The sequence below is a fragment of the Chiloscyllium plagiosum genome, chromosome 11 (genome assembly GCF_004010195.1).
Source record: "Chiloscyllium plagiosum isolate BGI_BamShark_2017 chromosome 11, ASM401019v2, whole genome shotgun sequence".
Taxonomy (NCBI): domain Eukaryota; kingdom Metazoa; phylum Chordata; class Chondrichthyes; order Orectolobiformes; family Hemiscylliidae; genus Chiloscyllium; species Chiloscyllium plagiosum.
In genome coordinates, this window is record NC_057720.1 from 17,554,821 (window position 1) to 17,560,820 (window position 6,000).

A 6,000-nucleotide genomic window follows, 5' to 3' on the forward strand; every position below is an offset into this window, starting at 1 on the left:
AAAATTGACTTTTCGGGTAAAAGTCCTTCATCACCCATTCCTTTCCTGCTCCTTGGATACTGCCTGACCTGCTGTGCTTTTCCAGCACCACACTCTCGACTCTAATCTCCAGCATCTGCAGTACTCATTTTCGCCAACCTAGGCAGACATATTGGTAAGCAAGGAAAGAAGATGTTTTGAGGCTATAATCAATTCAAACGACATAATCTGCACTACTATCAACACATTTTGACTTGCACTGCACTTAGGTTTGCTATAGTATCATTATGTTGCAAGGTGCTGATATGATTGGCTAAAATGATAAGAACAGAGCTTTGGCTCCATCAGCATGCGATGCTGATTTTCACCTTTTACTGTCTCAATCTCAGTAATACATGTGCCTAATGTTGTTCTCATTACCTAGTAAATGATAGATCTATCACTGAGGGATCATAGGCAATGCTTATGGAGCGAATTTCAGAGACAGGTGGACGAGGTTAGAGCGTGAAGAATGGACTTGATTTTGCTATAGTAGTTAAAAAAAAGTGACAATCAATGTGTGTCATGAAGAAATGTGCAGCATGAGGAATTAATGACTTTTCCCCTGGTTGGGGTCTATCTCTGGGGAAAACACCCTCAGAATAAGAGGTGGACAGCACACTATTGAAATGTAAAGGTCATCACTCTCTCCGTGTCATAGAGTCATAGAGATGTACAGATGGAAATAGACCTTTTGGTCCAACCCGTCCATGCCGACCAGATATCCCAACCCAATCTAGTCCCACCTGCCAGCACCTGGCCCATATCCCTCCAAACCCTTCCTATTCATATACCCATCCAAATGCCTTTTAAATGTTGCAATTGTACTAGCTCATTTCATAACACATGTGTGTGAAAACGTTGCCCCAAAGGTCTGTTTTATATCTTCCCCCCCTCACCTTAAACCTATGCCCTCTAGTTCTGGATTTCCTGACGCCAAGGAAAAGACTTTGCCTATTTATCCTATCTATGCCCCTCATAATTTTGTAAACCTCTATAAGATCACCCCTCAGCTTCCGACGCTCCAGGGAAAACAGCCCAGCCTGTTCAGCCTCTCCTTGTAACTCAAATCCTCCAACCCTGGCAACAGCCTTGTAAATCTTTTCTGAACCCTTTCAAGTTTCACAACATCTTTCCAATAGGAAGGAGACCAGAATTGCACGCAATACTCCAACAGTGGCCTAATCAATGTCCTGTCCAGCGCAACATGACCTCCCAACTCCTGTACTCAATACTCTGACCAATAAACGAAAGCATTCCAAATGCCTTCTTCACTATCCTATCTACCTGCGACTCCACTTTCAAGGAGCTATGAACCTGCACTCCAAGGTCTCTTTGTTCAGCAACACTCCCTAGGACCTTACCATTAAGTGTATACGTCCTGCCCATCTGTAGAATCCATCTACCAGGCCCGCTGTCAAGGAAAAGCCACAAAGGCCACCAGCATTCTCAAAGATCCATCCCACCCTGGCAATGTTTTTCTACAACCTCTACCATTGGGGAGAAAGTACAGAAGCCTGAACACACGCACTAGCTGGTTTTGAAACAGTTTCTACCTACTGTTGTTAGAATACTGAATGGACTCACAAACCCTGTACCTGTGTTTTGGTTTTTGCTGCTATTTACCTATTATTTACTTATCTATGCTACTTAACTCTGGGATCTGCCTGTATAGCTCGCAAGACAAAGCTTTGCACTGTGCCTCAGTAGGTGTGAAAATAAATTCAATTCACTTCATTTAAACAGGGACCAGGATAATTCCCAAGTAGGTTCAGAGACAGTGAGGAAAATGCCACAATTAGTTGACACTGGAGGACCTCCCTTGATAGATAAGGAATCAGAAAATACCTATAATGTGGAAGCAGGCCATTCAGCCCATGAGCCCACACTGATCCCCCCACAAACAGCATCCCACACAAACTCACCCCACTACCCTGTTTCTCTAACCCTGCATTTCCCATGGCTAATCCATTTAACCTGCATATCCTTGGATACTATGGACAATTTAGCATGGCCAATCCACCTAACCTGCACATCTTTGGACTGCGGGAGGAAACCAGAGCACCCAGAGCAAACCCACGCCGACATGTGGAGTATGTGCAAACTCCACACAGACAGTCCCCCAAGTGTGGAATCAAACTCGGGTCCCTGGCACTATGAGACAGCAGTGCTAACCACCGAGCCACCAAATCACCCAGGAGACTGGAGCCAAGCCCAGTGAGTGAAAACAGACAAAAAGGTGGTTACACATGCTCAAACTCCAAATTCAGTAAAAGCAACCAAAGCAACTAGACTCAGTTCAGAAGGCTAATTACTGAAGTTGACAGTTACAAATGGTTCACACTTTCCTCATTCCTGAAGAAGGGCTTATGCCCAAAACGTCGATTCTCCTGTTCCTTGGATGCTGCCTGACCTGCTGCGTTTTTCCAGCAACACATTTTCACCTCTCTTGTGTTACTTTTTCTCCATGTGGAGAATTTACACTGCATTAACTTGGATTTAAAGCTGTACTATATGACAAAGCAGCTCATCCTTCATCCAAAGTCCAGGAAGAAGTCAGGTTTACCAGGTTTAAGCTTTTTATATGCAGTCAGGTATCTGAAAGGACTGATTTCTCCACTGGTTTGAAGTCAGTGAAGAAACAGCAGTTGATTCTGGAGCTTAATGAGATGCATACACATGCAGATAGGCTTTTTGACACCTGCAGTCAGGAATACCTGTGATATGGAGGTGCAAGCATTGGACTGGGGTGGACAAAGTTAAAAATCACACAACACATATCAACAGCTTTCAGGATCAGAAAACCTTACGGCAAATGTTTATCCCACCAGAGAAATTGCGAATATTTGGCTCATGTCCAAAGAAGTTTCCCATGCCTGCCGTTCTTCTCCCTTACTCTAGGGTTAGATGTCTCCACCTTCTGGGCTGTGACAATATCTCCCCAACCAGAAGTACAAGTTGGAATATTCCTATGGTTTTGCAGTGGCTCTCTGTAGCTATTGATGCCTAAAGACTAGTGGCCCTAAATACAGCTACTATCAGACTGTCCCTCTGTGTAGGTAAGCACTAATCAATTCTTCTAACACCTGAGAGAAGATAAGCCTGTGGGGAATAGTGGACTGAACCAGCATTTCCAAGCTCCATGGTGTGACAAGTTTTTTTTAAAATCACTGGTACTTTTGTACTTTATTAGAGATTGGCATATAGTGCCATTGCTAGGAATTAGCAGTGGTTTTGTTCTTTATATTTCTTGTGAATATCCAGGGGATGTGGGAATGCATTCCAGAGCCAGTACAAATGGTAAGTTAAACATTAAAAACAAAGTTATACTACTGTGCCAAACTTTATACCACATAGTGCATAAGTTGATTTTTTTGGACTGGCAGATTTGTTCCTGTCAAGAAGGTATGAATAGAAGGTAAATTGAAAAATAAATCTTTTTGTTTCTGTATTTAAGAATTAGTGTATTATTAACTTTGCAACACCAGCTGAAACAATCATTAGCGGGCCAATTCAAACAAATTTAGTTCTCTAGGACCTTGAAAGGAAGCTAAGTGACACCAGTGGTGAGGGGAACAGCAGCCATAAAAATATAAGCAATACAGATGGAGAAAGGAAGACTATAATTAATGGCTATAATTAGATTCCTGAAGAAGGGCTCATGTCCGAAACGTCGATTCTCCTGTTCCTTGGATGCTGCCTGACCTGCTGCGCTATTCCAGCAACACATTTTCAGCTCTGATCTCCAGCATCTGCAGTCCTCACTTTCTCCTATAATTAATGACTGCACACCATAACTGGAATTACTCCAAATATATACGGAATTCAATACAAAACCTGGGTCCAAAAATAATTCAAATTGTAATGCAGTACTAAAGGAATAATGAGAAATCAGAGGCTCTGAACTTCAATCTGAACTGCCAGAACAAAGACACAGGAGCAAGAAACTCCTTTAGCACAATGTGAGACCTGATTTAAAGCTACGTGCCTTCTATTTGGGTGGCACGGTGGCACAGTGGTTAGCACTGCTGCCTCACAGCGCCAGAGACCTGGGTTCAATTCCTGCCTCAGGCGACTGACTGTGTGGAGTTTGCACGTTCTCCCCGTGTCTGCGTGGGTTTCCTCTGGGTGCTCTGGTTTCCTCCCACAGTCCAAAAATGTGCAGGTTAGGTGAATTGGCCAAACTAAATTGCCCGTAGTGTTAGGTGAGGGGTAAATGTAGTACAGGTGGGTTGCGCTTCGGCGGGTCGGTGTGGACTTGTTGGGCCAAAGGGCCTGTTTTCACACTGTAAGTAATCTATTTCAAAGGAGGTTTGAGGTCATGCAAGCCTTGAAAATGTATTTTGCAGGCCCCTGATTCCCTCCTGGACCAGTTTTACACTTGCTGAAATGTAACAAAATAAATGACAGTAACCTTTAAAAAAGTATTTATACATGATGTAATCAGCCCATGTAATGCCAAATCTTACAAAAGCAAATATGTGTTCGATTCTGAATCACTGCATCTTTGGCTGATAATCATTGTTTGGGAGCCTAGTGACGAAAGTGAAGAAGGTGAACGTCACATCTCATGGAATACAGGGAGAACTAGCCATTTGGATACACAACTGGCTCGAAGGTAGAAGACAGAGGGTGGTGGTGGAGGTTTGTTTTTCAGACTGGAGGCCTGTGACCAATGGAGTGCCACAAGGATCAGTGCTGGATCCAGTACTTTTGATCATTTATATAAATGATTTGGATGTGAGCATAAGAGGTATCATTAGTAAATGTGCAGATGACACCAAAATTGGAGGTGTAGTGGACAGAGAAGGTTTCCTCAGCATACAATGGGATCTGGACCAGATGGGCCAATAGGCTGAGGAGTGGCAGATGGAGTTTAATTTAGATAAATATGAGGTGCTGGAGGCTGGTACAATTACTGCATTTTCATTGATTAGCAAATTTAGCAACTGTATCTCCATTCTTTCATCCAATTTTTTCATATAAGTTGTAAACAATTGAGGTACCAGCAGTGATCCCTGTGGCATATCACTTGTTGCATCTTGCCAATCTGACTTGCTATAAATCACGCACTCACTCTACTAAGCACACACACATGCAAACACACTGTCTCATGCGCACTCATACACTCACATGCACACACTCACATATAAGTCTACAGAGTGAATTTGCATTTGCAGATACATGCTATTTTTGCACAAAATGCACACAACCTCCAGGCAGTCAATCCATATAATATTTTATAAATTCCTTCTTTGGAAATAGAAGCAGTCTGACTCAAGATTGTGATACAGACAGACTCTAATCTCACATCTTTAATACATTGTCTGAGCTGAGATGTCATTTTTTAAAATAAAACCTTAAGTTATCTCGAGAATATAAGTTAAACGTAGTTCTGGGATTTACATATTAATAAACCAAAACCTGGAACCCATTCTAAAAGATGAAAGACTTTACAGCAATCTAGAGTCAAGAGTGTGGTGCTGTGAGCCAAGGGGATAGAAAGATAAATGGGAGGTATTGGGGCTGGGGGGGAAGGTAGTTGAGAGTGCGGTAGGTTGATGAATATGGGGGTAATGGTAATAGATCGGAGAGGAGGGTGGGGCGGATAGGTGGGAAGGAAGATGGACAGCTAGGACCCAACACCGACCCCTACGGCACACCATTGGTAACTGGACTCCAGGATGAATATTTCCCATCAACCACCAGCAAGCCAATTTCAGCAAGCCAATTACTGATCCAAACTGCTATATCTCCCACAATCCCATTCCTCCGCATTTTGTACAATAGCCTACTGTGGGGAACCTTATCGAATGCCTTGCTGAAATCCATATACACCACATCAACTGGTTTACTCTCATCTACCTGTTTGGTCACCTTCTCAAAGAACTCAATAAGGTTTGTGAGGCACGACCTACCCTTCACAAAACTGTGCTGACTAACCCTAATCAAATTATTCTTTTCTAGATGATTATAAATCCT